This window comes from Phyllobates terribilis, unplaced genomic scaffold (genome assembly GCF_046119375.1).
Source record: "Phyllobates terribilis strain yellow unplaced genomic scaffold, ASM4611937v1 Scaffold_170__1_contigs__length_4071412, whole genome shotgun sequence".
Classification (NCBI taxonomy): Eukaryota; Metazoa; Chordata; class Amphibia; order Anura; family Dendrobatidae; genus Phyllobates; species Phyllobates terribilis.
Genome location: NW_027362930.1, coordinates 1,943,723 through 1,955,877, shown reverse-complemented (window position 1 = coordinate 1,955,877; position 12,155 = coordinate 1,943,723). Strand labels below are relative to the sequence as shown.

The window sequence follows — 12,155 nt, the reverse complement described above, 5'->3', positions numbered from 1 at the left end:
GCTGGACAGCCAGCAGCAGCAGCAGCAGGAGAGGTATGTAATCAGGAGCCCTCCTGCTAAGGGTAGACAGCTGCTCGTTCCACCCCACCCCCCGCCTTAATTGGTTCTCCTCCCTTCCAACGGTGTTGAGGCGGGTGGGAACAGCAGGGGGTGAAGGTGCTGTGTTTAAAGAGGTGGAGTTATGCAGATCTAAAACGCGTGGATTGCAGCAGCAGCAAGCCGAAAAGTGCAGGCATGTAAGGGATCTAGAGGTTGACAACATGTCTTCTTAACGGGAGTCCAGGAGCTCATCTCCACAAATGAACTTTTCAGGATCCTTGGGTGGCTCCGTAGTTTGAAACCAATTCTGGTTATCGCTTCTCGGCCTTTTGGCTAAGATCAAGTGTAGTATCTGTTCTTATCAGTTTAATATCTGATACGTCCCCTATCTGGGGACCATATATTAAATGGATTTTTAGAACAGGGAGATGGAAAAAGAGCTTGCTCTGTCCACTCCACGCATTGACCTGGTATTGCAGTATCTCCAGGACCGGTGCACCCCTTCTTTAATGCAGTTTCTAAAATCAGAAAGAATTGAATTCAATGTTTTTTGTTCATTTTGCTTGTTTGTCGGATTTTGGGATGGACTCTTTGGCTTTGCTTTTCTTCTCCTCATTGGATTTTTCATGTTCAAAGTTGCAGAAGCCAGATTACAAGCTCATTTTGGTTCAACTTCAGCAACTGTGCATTGCATTGCCATGTAATGTGATGCAATGCTATCTTTCTAGCTCTCCCTTTTTACTTCCTTTTGGATAAACAGACATATTAGGCAAGCATTTTGGAGCTTTCACCTAAATAACTACAGGTGGTGAGATAAGCTGCACAATATAATTGACCTTTCAGTATATTGTTGCACACACACCATCTATTTAGCAAATGCCCTTGTTATCAACAGCAGCCTTTTAAACTCACCTGAGCTAACAGGTATGTGCGCTGGTTACTCTGCTGCGCTTAAAATTTCTTTTTTGGTTTGCTACAATGCCTTTTCTGAAACGTTGTCTCCTTCTGCTGGAACACTGACTTCTTTCATTTAATGCCTGCAGACTATAAAAGAGAACCCAACCCAAAAAGTTTGGTTGATTAGTCTGTGGCATTCTGTTAAACTGTTGCTTATGGCGGTCTCTGTGAGCTTCTCAGCGACATTCAGCCAGCCAGGTATCCTGCCTGCAGTAGATGGAATGTGGCAATGGAACGCTGGCTGCGCGTGTCATAATAGGCTCTGAGCCTTTATATACCTGTGCACAGCAGCAGCCACCTTCAGTCTGCTGCTGGACAGCCAGCAGCAGCAGCAGCAGGAGAGGTATGTAATCAGGAGCCCTCCTGCTAAGGGTAGACAGCTGCTCGTTCCACCCCACCCCCCGCCTTAATTGGTTCTCCTCCCTTCCAACGGTGTTGAGGCGGGTGGGAACAGCAGGGGGTGAAGGTGCTGTGTTTAAAGAGGTGGAGTTATGCAGATCTAAAACGCGTGGATTGCAGCAGCAGCAAGCCGAAAAGTGCAGGCATGTAAGGGATCTAGAGGTTGACAACATGTCTTCTTAACGGGAGTCCAGGAGCTCATCTCCACAAATGGACTTTTCAGGATCCTTGGGTGGCTCCGTAGTTTGAAACCAATTCTGGTTATCGCTTCTCGGCCTTTTGGCTAAGATCAAGTGTAGTATCTTTCGAAAAGGCGGTTTTGGATGTTGGCCGCCCTAGTAGATTGATACATTATGCACACTGGGGTTTAGGCGCTTGTTAGTACGCCAGGTGGCTAATATAGTCATCTGGTGGAAAGCATGGCCCCCCAGGATCGACGCCATTGGGCCGGGGAAGATCGAAAGCCCGAAGTGTGAAGTGCCCCAGGAGTGGTGACCCTGGGGTGCCTCAACTCACTGGGATTGGGAACCCCACTTGAGTTTATGGCACATTTGCACTAGCACTTCAATATTTCTTTCTTCACACACACCCTTATTCCGGGCCTTCTGGCCTTAGGATGGGGAATTTTTCAATTCCCGGTCGAAGGTCCGGGCAGTATTATACTGTGAAACCTTCACTATTTATTTAATTTTTTTGTCACTGTGTGTCCACTTTTTCACGTGTGTCCACGTCCTTACTAGGATTTTGTCGGGATGCGGTTCCCTTACGGGTTCCTCTCTTGGCAGGTCTAGGGGGGGAGTGTGTGGCCATCAGGTTCCGCTCCCCCCTGAACCCCCCTGGCTCTCCTCTTTCTGGAGGAGAGCGTTGTTGGCTCCCCTCTTCCGGGAGGGGAGCACAGTCTTTGGCTCCCAGTGCCTTGCTCGGGTGAGAACTCGGGCAGGTGCTGGGGGTAAGATTGGGTCGCCTCTGGCTCCGGCTGGAGGTGGCTATTTGTCCCTGTTCCTCGCTGTGGCCTTCTGGCTCGGAGGGACGGGGAATGGTTTGGGGGACTCTTCTCCTTTTGGAGAGGGTTTCAAGAAGACCAGCATCCTAGTGCACTTTTTTTGTGGCACTTGTCACTTTTTTAAGCGCACTCGGGTTTTGTACACGAATTCGGGCTTTCGAAAAAAAAAAAAAATCTGTTCTTATCAGTTTAATATCTGATACGTCCCCTATCTGGGGACCATATATTAAATGGATTTTTAGAACAGGGAGATGGAAAAAGAGCTTGCTCTGTCCACTCCACGCATTGACCTGGTATTGCAGTATCTCCAGGACCGGTGCACCCCTTCTTTAATGCAGTTTCTAAAATCAGAAAGAATTGAATTCAATGTTTTTTGTTCATTTTGCTTGTTTGTCGGATTTTGGGATGGACTCTTTGGCTTTGCTTTTCTTCTCCTCATTGGATTTTTCATGTTCAAAGTTGCAGAAGCCAGATTACAAGCTCATTTTGGTTCAACTTCAGCAACTGTGCATTGCATTGCCATGTAATGTGATGCAATGCTATCTTTCTAGCTCTCCCTTTTTACTTCCTTTTGGATAAACAGACATATTAGGCAAGCATTTTGGAGCTTTCACCTAAATAACTACAGGTGGTGAGATAAGCTGCACAATATAATTGACCTTTCAGTATATTGTTGCACACACACCATCTATTTAGCAAATGCCCTTGTTATCAACAGCAGCCTTTTAAACTCACCTGAGCTAACAGGTATGTGCGCTGGTTACTCTGCTGCGCTTAAAATTTCTTTTTTGGTTTGCTACAATGCCTTTTCTGAAACGTTGTCTCCTTCTGCTGGAACACTGACTTCTTTCATTTAATGCCTGCAGACTATAAAAGAGAACCCAACCCAAAAAGTTTGGTTGATTAGTCTGTGGCATTCTGTTAAACTGTTGCTTATGGCGGTCTCTGTGAGCTTCTCAGCGACATTCAGCCAGCCAGGTATCCTGCCTGCAGTAGATGGAATGTGGCAATGGAACGCTGGCTGCGCGTGTCATAATAGGCTCTGAGCCTTTATATACCTGTGCACAGCAGCAGCCACCTTCAGTCTGCTGCTGGACAGCCAGCAGCAGCAGCAGCAGGAGAGGTATGTAATCAGGAGCCCTCCTGCTAAGGGTAGACAGCTGCTCGTTCCACCCCACCCCCCGCCTTAATTGGTTCTCCTCCCTTCCAACGGTGTTGAGGCGGGTGGGAACAGCAGGGGGTGAAGGTGCTGTGTTTAAAGAGGTGGAGTTATGCAGATCTAAAACGCGTGGATTGCAGCAGCAGCAAGCCGAAAAGTGCAGGCATGTAAGGGATCTAGAGGTTGACAACATGTCTTCTTAACGGGAGTCCAGGAGCTCATCTCCACAAATGGACTTTTCAGGATCCTTGGGTGGCTCCGTAGTTTGAAACCAATTCTGGTTATCGCTTCTCGGCCTTTTGGCTAAGATCAAGTGTAGTATCTTTCGAAAAGGCGGTTTTGGATGTTGGCCGCCCTAGTAGATTGATACATTATGCACACTGGGGTTTAGGCGCTTGTTAGTACGCCAGGTGGCTAATAGAGTCATCTGGTGGAAAGCATGGCCCCCCAGGATCGACGCCATTGGGCCGGGGAAGATCGAAAGCCCGAAGTGTGAAGTGCCCCAGGAGTGGTGACCCTGGGGTGCCTTAACTCACTGGGATTGGGAACCCCACTTGAGTTTATGGCACATTTGCACAAGCACTTCAAATTTTCTTTCTTCGCACCCACCCTTATTCCGGGCCTTCTGGCCTTAGGATGGGGAATTTTTCAATTCCCGGTCGAAGGTCCGGGCAGTATTATACTGTGAAACCTTCACTATTTATTTAATTTCTTTGTCACTGTGTGTCCACTTATTCACGTGTGTCACGTCCTACTAGGATTTTGTCGGATGCGGTTCCCTTACGGGTTCCTCTCTTGGCAGGTCTAGGGGGGGAGTGTATGGCCATCAGGTTCCGCTCCCCCCTGAACCCCCCTGGCTCTCCTCTTTCGGGATGAGAGCGTTGTTGGCTCCCCTCTTCCGGGAGGGGAGCACAGACTTTGGCTCCCAGTGCCTTGCTCGGGTGAGAACTCGGGCAGGTGCTGGGGGTAAGATTGGGTCGCCTCTGGCTTCGGCTGGAGGTGGCTTTTTGTCCCTGTTCCTCGCTGTGGCCTTTTGGCTCGGAGGGACGGGGAATGGTTTGGGGGACCCTTCTCCTTTTGGAGAGGGTTTCAAGAAGACCAGCATCCTAGTGCACTTTTTTTGTGGCACTTGTCACTTTTTTAAGCGCACTCGGGTTTTGTACACGAATTCGGGCTTTCACAAAAAAAAAAAAAAAAAAAATCTGTTCTTATCAGTTTAATATCTGATACGTCCCCTATCTGGGGACCATATATTAAATGGATTTTTAGAACAGGGAGATGGAAAAAGAGCTTGCTCTGTCCACTCCACGCATTGACCTGGTATTGCAGTATCTCCAGGACCGGTGCACCCCTTCTTTAATGCAGTTTCTAAAATCAGAAAGAATTGAATTCAATGTTTTTTGTTCATTTTGCTTGTTTGTCGGATTTTGGGATGGACTCTTTGGCTTTGCTTTTCTTCTCCTCATTGGATTTTTCATGTTCAAAGTTGCAGAAGCCAGATTACAAGCTCATTTTGGTTCAACTTCAGCAACTGTGCATTGCATTGCCATGTAATGTGATGCAATGCTATCTTTCTAGCTCTCCCTTTTTACTTCCTTTTGGATAAACAGACATATTAGGCAAGCATTTTGGAGCTTTCACCTAAATAACTACAGGTGGTGAGATAAGCTGCACAATATAATTGACCTTTCAGTATATTGTTGCACACACACCATCTATTTAGCAAATGCCCTTGTTATCAACAGCAGCCTTTTAAACTCACCTGAGCTAACAGGTATGTGCGCTGGTTACTCTGCTGCGCTTAAAATTTCTTTTTTGGTTTGCTACAATGCCTTTTCTGAAACGTTGTCTCCTTCTGCTGGAACACTGACTTCTTTCATTTAATGCCTGCAGACTATAAAAGAGAACCCAACCCAAAAAGTTTGGTTGATTAGTCTGTGGCATTCTGTTAAACTGTTGCTTATGGCGGTCTCTGTGAGCTTCTCAGCGACATTCAGCCAGCCAGGTATCCTGCCTGCAGTAGATGGAATGTGGCAATGGAACGCTGGCTGCGCATGTCATAATAGGCTCTGAGCCTTTATATACCTGTGCACAGCAGCAGCCACCTTCAGTCTGCTGCTGGACAGCCAGCAGCAGCAGCAGCAGGAGAGGTATGTAATCAGGAGCCCTCCTGCTAAGGGTAGACAGCTGCTCGTTCCACCCCACCCCCCGCCTTAATTGGTTCTCCTCCCTTCCAACGGTGTTGAGGCGGGTGGGAACAGCAGGGGGTGAAGGTGCTGTGTTTAAAGAGGTGGAGTTATGCAGATCTAAAACGCGTGGATTGCAGCAGCAGCAAGCCGAAAAGTGCAGGCATGTAAGGGATCTAGAGGTTGACAACATGTCTTCTTAACGGGAGTCCAGGAGCTCATCTCCACAAATGGACTTTTCAGGATCCTTGGGTGGCTCCGTAGTTTGAAACCAATTCTGGTTATCGCTTCTCGGCCTTTTGGCTAAGATCAAGTGTAGTATCTGTTCTTATCAGTTTAATATCTGATACGTCCCCTATCTGGGGACCATATATTAAATGGATTTTTAGAACAGGGAGATGGAAAAAGAGCTTGCTCTGTCCACTCCACGCATTGACCTGGTATTGCAGTATCTCCAGGACCGGTGCACCCCTTCTTTAATGCAGTTTCTAAAATCAGAAAGAATTGAATTCAATGTTTTTTGTTCATTTTGCTTGTTTGTCGGATTTTGGGATGGACTCTTTGGCTTTGCTTTTCTTCTCCTCATTGGATTTTTCATGTTCAAAGTTGCAGAAGCCAGATTACAAGCTCATTTTGGTTCAACTTCAGCAACTGTGCATTGCATTGCCATGTAATGTGATGCAATGCTATCTTTCTAGCTCTCCCTTTTTACTTCCTTTTGGATAAACAGACATATTAGGCAAGCATTTTGGAGCTTTCACCTAAATAACTACAGGTGGTGAGATAAGCTGCACAATATAATTGACCTTTCAGTATATTGTTGCACACACACCATCTATTTAGCAAATGCCCTTGTTATCAACAGCAGCCTTTTAAACTCACCTGAGCTAACAGGTATGTGCGCTGGTTACTCTGCTGCGCTTAAAATTTCTTTTTTGGTTTGCTACAATGCCTTTTCTGAAACGTTGTCTCCTTCTGCTGGAACACTGACTTCTTTCATTTAATGCCTGCAGACTATAAAAGAGAACCCAACCCAAAAAGTTTGGTTGATTAGTCTGTGGCATTCTGTTAAACTGTTGCTTATGGCGGTCTCTGTGAGCTTCTCAGCGACATTCAGCCAGCCAGGTATCCTGCCTGCAGTAGATGGAATGTGGCAATGGAACGCTGGCTGCGCGTGTCATAATAGGCTCTGAGCCTTTATATACCTGTGCACAGCAGCAGCCACCTTCAGTCTGCTGCTGGACAGCCAGCAGCAGCAGCAGCAGGAGAGGTATGTAATCAGGAGCCCTCCTGCTAAGGGTAGACAGCTGCTCGTTCCACCCCACCCCCCGCCTTAATTGGTTCTCCTCCCTTCCAACGGTGTTGAGGCGGGTGGGAACAGCAGGGGGTGAAGGTGCTGTGTTTAAAGAGGTGGAGTTATGCAGATCTAAAACGCGTGGATTGCAGCAGCAGCAAGCCGAAAAGTGCAGGCATGTAAGGGATCTAGAGGTTGACAACATGTCTTCTTAACGGGAGTCCAGGAGCTCATCTCCACAAATGGACTTTTCAGGATCCTTGGGTGGCTCCGTAGTTTGAAACCAATTCTGGTTATCGCTTCTCGGCCTTTTGGCTAAGATCAAGTGTAGTATCTGTTCTTATCAGTTTAATATCTGATACGTCCCCTATCTGGGGACCATATATTAAATGGATTTTTAGAACAGGGAGATGGAAAAAGAGCTTGCTCTGTCCACTCCATGCATTGACCTGGTATTGCAGTATCTCCAGGACCGGTGCACCCCTTCTTTAATGCAGTTTCTAAAATCAGAAAGAATTGAATTCAATGTTTTTTGTTCATTTTGCTTGTTTGTCGGATTTTGGGATGGACTCTTTGGCTTTGCTTTTCTTCTCCTCATTGGATTTTTCATGTTCAAAGTTGCAGAAGCCAGATTACAAGCTCATTTTGGTTCAACTTCAGCAACTGTGCATTGCATTGCCATGTAATGTGATGCAATGCTATCTTTCTAGCTCTCCCTTTTTACTTCCTTTTGGATAAACAGACATATTAGGCAAGCATTTTGGAGCTTTCACCTAAATAACTACAGGTGGTGAGATAAGCTGCACAATATAATTGACCTTTCAGTATATTGTTGCACACACACCATCTATTTAGCAAATGCCCTTGTTATCAACAGCAGCCTTTTAAACTCACCTGAGCTAACAGGTATGTGCGCTGGTTACTCTGCTGCGCTTAAAATTTCTTTTTTGGTTTGCTACAATGCCTTTTCTGAAACGTTGTCTCCTTCTGCTGGAACACTGACTTCTTTCATTTAATGCCTGCAGACTATAAAAGAGAACCCAACCCAAAAAGTTTGGTTGATTAGTCTGTGGCATTCTGTTAAACTGTTGCTTATGGCGGTCTCTGTGAGCTTCTCAGCGACATTCAGCCAGCCAGGTATCCTGCCTGCAGTAGATGGAATGTGGCAATGGAACGCTGGCTGCGCGTGTCATAATAGGCTCTGAGCCTTTATATACCTGTGCACAGCAGCAGCCACCTTCAGTCTGCTGCTGGACAGCCAGCAGCCGCAGCAGCAGGAGAGGTATGTAATCAGGAGCCCTCCTGCTAAGGGTAGACAGCTGCTCGTTCCACCCCACCCCCCGCCTTAATTGGTTCTCCTCCCTTCCAACGGTGTTGAGGCGGGTGGGAACAGCAGGGGGTGAAGGTGCTGTGTTTAAAGAGGTGGAGTTATGCAGATCTAAAACGCGTGGATTGCAGCAGCAGCAAGCCGAAAAGTGCAGGCATGTAAGGGATCTAGAGGTTGACAACATGTCTTCTTAACGGGAGTCCAGGAGCTCATCTCCACAAATGGACTTTTCAGGATCCTTGGGTGGCTCCGTAGTTTGAAACCAATTCTGGTTATCGCTTCTCGGCCTTTTGGCTAAGATCAAGTGTAGTATCTGTTCTTATCAGTTTAATATCTGATACGTCCCCTATCTGGGGACCATATATTAAATGGATTTTTAGAACAGGGAGATGGAAAAAGAGCTTGCTCTGTCCACTCCACGCATTGACCTGGTATTGCAGTATCTCCAGGACCGGTGCACCCCTTCTTTAATGCAGTTTCTAAAATCAGAAAGAATTGAATTCAATGTTTTTTGTTCATTTTGCTTGTTTGTCGGATTTTGGGATGGACTCTTTGGCTTTGCTTTTCTTCTCCTCATTGGATTTTTCATGTTCAAAGTTGCAGAAGCCAGATTACAAGCTCATTTTGGTTCAACTTCAGCAACTGTGCATTGCATTGCCATGTAATGTGATGCAATGCTATCTTTCTAGCTCTCCCTTTTTACTTCCTTTTGGATAAACAGACATATTAGGCAAGCATTTTGGAGCTTTCACCTAAATAACTACAGGTGGTGAGATAAGCTGCACAATATAATTGACCTTTCAGTATATTGTTGCACACACACCATCTATTTAGCAAATGCCCTTGTTATCAACAGCAGCCTTTTAAACTCACCTGAGCTAACAGGTATGTGCGCTGGTTACTCTGCTGCGCTTAAAATTTCTTTTTTGGTTTGCTACAATGCCTTTTCTGAAACGTTGTCTCCTTCTGCTGGAACACTGACTTCTTTCATTTAATGCCTGCAGACTATAAAAGAGAACCCAACCCAAAAAGTTTGGTTGATTAGTCTGTGGCATTCTGTTAAACTGTTGCTTATGGCGGTCTCTGTGAGCTTCTCAGCGACATTCAGCCAGCCAGGTATCCTGCCTGCAGTAGATGGAATGTGGCAATGGAACGCTGGCTGCGCGTGTCATAATAGGCTCTGAGCCCTTATATACCTGTGCACAGCAGCAGCCACCTTCAGTCTGCTGCTGGACAGCCAGCAGCAGCAGCAGGAGAGGTATGTAATCAGGAGCCCTCCTGCTAAGGGTAGACAGCTGCTCGTTCCACCCCACCCCCCGCCTTAATTGGTTCTCCTCCCTTCCAACGGTGTTGAGGCGGGTGGGAACAGCAGGGGGTGAAGGTGCTGTGTTTAAAGAGGTGGAGTTATGCAGATCTAAAACGCGTGGATTGCAGCAGCAGCAAGCCGAAAAGTGCAGGCATGTAAGGGTTCTAGAGGTTGACAACATGTCTTCTTAACGGGAGTCCAGGAGCTCATCTCCACAAATGGACTTTTCAGGATCCTTGGGTGGCTCCGTAGTTTGAAACCAATTCTGGTTATCGCTTCTCGGCCTTTTGGCTAAGATCAAGTGTAGTATCTGTTCTTATCAGTTTAATATCTGATACGTCCCCTATCTGGGGACCATATATTAAATGGATTTTTAGAACAGGGAGATGGAAAAAGAGCTTGCTCTGTCCACTCCACGCATTGACCTGGTATTGCAGTATCTCCAGGACCGGTGCACCCCTTCTTTAATGCAGTTTCAAAAATCAGAAAGAATTGAATTCAATGTTTTTTGTTCATTTTGCTTGTTTGTCGGATTTTGGGATGGACTCTTTGGCTTTGCTTTTCTTCTCCTCATTGGATTTTTCATGTTCAAAGTTGCAGAAGCCAGATTACAAGCTCATTTTGGTTCAACTTCAGCAACTGTGCATTGCATTGCCATGTAATGTGATGCAATGCTATCTTTCTAGCTCTCCCTTTTTACTTCCTTTTGGATAAACAGACATATTAGGCAAGCATTTTGGAGCTTTCACCTAAATAACTACAGGTGGTGAGATAAGCTGCACAATATAATTGACCTTTCAGTATATTGTTGCACACACACCATCTATTTAGCAAATGCCCTTGTTATCAACAGCAGCCTTTTAAACTCACCTGAGCTAACAGGTATGTGCGCTGGTTACTCTGCTGCGCTTAAAATTTCTTTTTTGGTTTGCTACAATGCCTTTTCTGAAACGTTGTCTCCTTCTGCTGGAACACTGACTTCTTTCATTTAATGCCTGCAGACTATAAAAGAGAACCCAACCCAAAAAGTTTGGTTGATTAGTCTGTGGCATTCTGTTAAACTGTTGCTTATGGCGGTCTCTGTGAGCTTCTCAGCGACATTCAGCCAGCCAGGTATCCTGCCTGCAGTAGATGGAATGTGGCAATGGAACGCTGGCTGCGCGTGTCATAATAGGCTCTGAGCCTTTATATACCTGTGCACAGCAGCAGCCACCTTCAGTCTGCTGCTGGACAGCCAGCAGCAGCAGCAGCAGGAGAGGTATGTAATCAGGAGCCCTCCTGCTAAGGGTAGACAGCTGCTCGTTCCACCCCACCCCCCGCCTTAATTGGTTCTCCTCCCTTCCAACGGTGTTGAGGCGGGTGGGAACAGCAGGGGGTGAAGGTGCTGTGTTTAAAGAGGTGGAGTTATGCAGATCTAAAACGCGTGGATTGCAGCAGCAGCAAGCCGAAAAGTGCAGGCATGTAAGGGATCTAGAGGTTGACAACATGTCTTCTTAACGGGAGTCCAGGAGCTCATCTCCTCAAATGGACTTTTCAGGATCCTTGGGTGGCTCCGTAGTTTGAAACCAATTCTGGTTATCGCTTCTCGGCCTTTTGGCTAAGATGAAGTGTAGTATCTGTTCTTATCAGTTTAATATCTGATACGTCCCCTATCTGGGGACCATATATTAAATGGATTTTTAGAACAGGGAGATGGAAAAAGAGCTTGCTCTGTCCACTCCACGCATTGACCTGGTATTGCAGTATCTCCAGGACCGGTGCACCCCTTCTTTAATGCAGTTTCTAAAATCAGAAAGAATTGAATTCAATGTTTTTTGTTCATTTTGCTTGTTTGTCGGATTTTGGGATGGACTCTTTGGCTTTGCTTTTCTTCTCCTCATTGGATTTTTCATGTTCAAAGTTGCAGAAGCCAGATTACAAGCTCATTTTGGTTCAACTTCAGCAACTGTGCATTGCATTGCCATGTAATGTGATGCAATGCTATCTTTCTAGCTCTCCCTTTTTACTTCCTTTTGGATAAACAGACATATTAGGCAAGCATTTTGGAGCTTTCACCTAAATAACTACAGGTGGTGAGATAAGCTGCACAATATAATTGACCTTTCAGTATATTGTTGCACACACACCATCTATTTAGCAAATGCCCTTGTTATCAACAGCAGCCTTTTAAACTCACCTGAGCTAACAGGTATGTGCGCTGGTTACTCTGCTGCGCTTAAAATTTCTTTTTTGGTTTGCTACAATGCCTTTTCTGAAACGTTGTCTCCTTCTGCTGGAACACTGACTTCTTTCATTTAATGCCTGCAGACTATAAAAGAGAACCCAACCCAAAAAGTTTGGTTGATTAGTCTGTGGGATTCTGTTAAACTGTTGCTTATGGCGGTCTCTGTGAGCTTCTCAGCGACATTCAGCCAGCCAGGTATCCTGCCTGCAGTAGATGGAATGTGGCAATGGAACGCTGGCTGCGCGTGTCATAATAGGCTCT

At 46.0% G+C, this 12,155-nt stretch overlaps 8 non-coding genes and 2 pseudogenes across 8 annotated transcripts; all 10 read left to right on the top strand.

Moving 5' to 3' along the window:
• Positions 1–352: 352 nt before the first annotated feature.
• On the top strand, positions 353–543 carry LOC141211252 (U2 spliceosomal RNA). The gene has a single exon (XR_012281232.1). It is a non-coding gene; the product is annotated as a U2 spliceosomal RNA (small nuclear RNA).
• A 1,115-nt stretch (positions 544–1,658) lies between these two features.
• On the top strand, positions 1,659–1,750 carry LOC141211896 (U2 spliceosomal RNA; annotated as a pseudogene).
• A 791-nt stretch (positions 1,751–2,541) lies between these two features.
• LOC141211719 (U2 spliceosomal RNA) lies at positions 2,542–2,725 on the top strand. Its single transcript, XR_012281660.1, has one exon. It is a non-coding gene; the product is annotated as a U2 spliceosomal RNA (small nuclear RNA).
• A 1,115-nt stretch (positions 2,726–3,840) lies between these two features.
• On the top strand, positions 3,841–3,932 carry LOC141211859 (U2 spliceosomal RNA; annotated as a pseudogene).
• Positions 3,933–4,725: 793 nt separating this feature from the next.
• Positions 4,726–4,911, top strand: LOC141211776 (U2 spliceosomal RNA). Its single transcript, XR_012281697.1, has one exon. It is a non-coding gene; the product is annotated as a U2 spliceosomal RNA (small nuclear RNA).
• Positions 4,912–6,026: 1,115 nt separating this feature from the next.
• On the top strand, positions 6,027–6,217 carry LOC141211250 (U2 spliceosomal RNA). Its single transcript, XR_012281231.1, has one exon. It is a non-coding gene; the product is annotated as a U2 spliceosomal RNA (small nuclear RNA).
• Positions 6,218–7,332: 1,115 nt separating this feature from the next.
• LOC141211428 (U2 spliceosomal RNA) lies at positions 7,333–7,523 on the top strand. Its single transcript, XR_012281403.1, has one exon. It is a non-coding gene; the product is annotated as a U2 spliceosomal RNA (small nuclear RNA).
• A 1,115-nt stretch (positions 7,524–8,638) lies between these two features.
• LOC141211249 (U2 spliceosomal RNA) lies at positions 8,639–8,829 on the top strand. The gene has a single exon (XR_012281230.1). It is a non-coding gene; the product is annotated as a U2 spliceosomal RNA (small nuclear RNA).
• A 1,112-nt stretch (positions 8,830–9,941) lies between these two features.
• LOC141211248 (U2 spliceosomal RNA) lies at positions 9,942–10,132 on the top strand. The gene has a single exon (XR_012281229.1). It is a non-coding gene; the product is annotated as a U2 spliceosomal RNA (small nuclear RNA).
• Positions 10,133–11,247: 1,115 nt separating this feature from the next.
• Positions 11,248–11,438, top strand: LOC141211545 (U2 spliceosomal RNA). The gene has a single exon (XR_012281516.1). It is a non-coding gene; the product is annotated as a U2 spliceosomal RNA (small nuclear RNA).
• Positions 11,439–12,155: the final 717 nt, after the last annotated feature.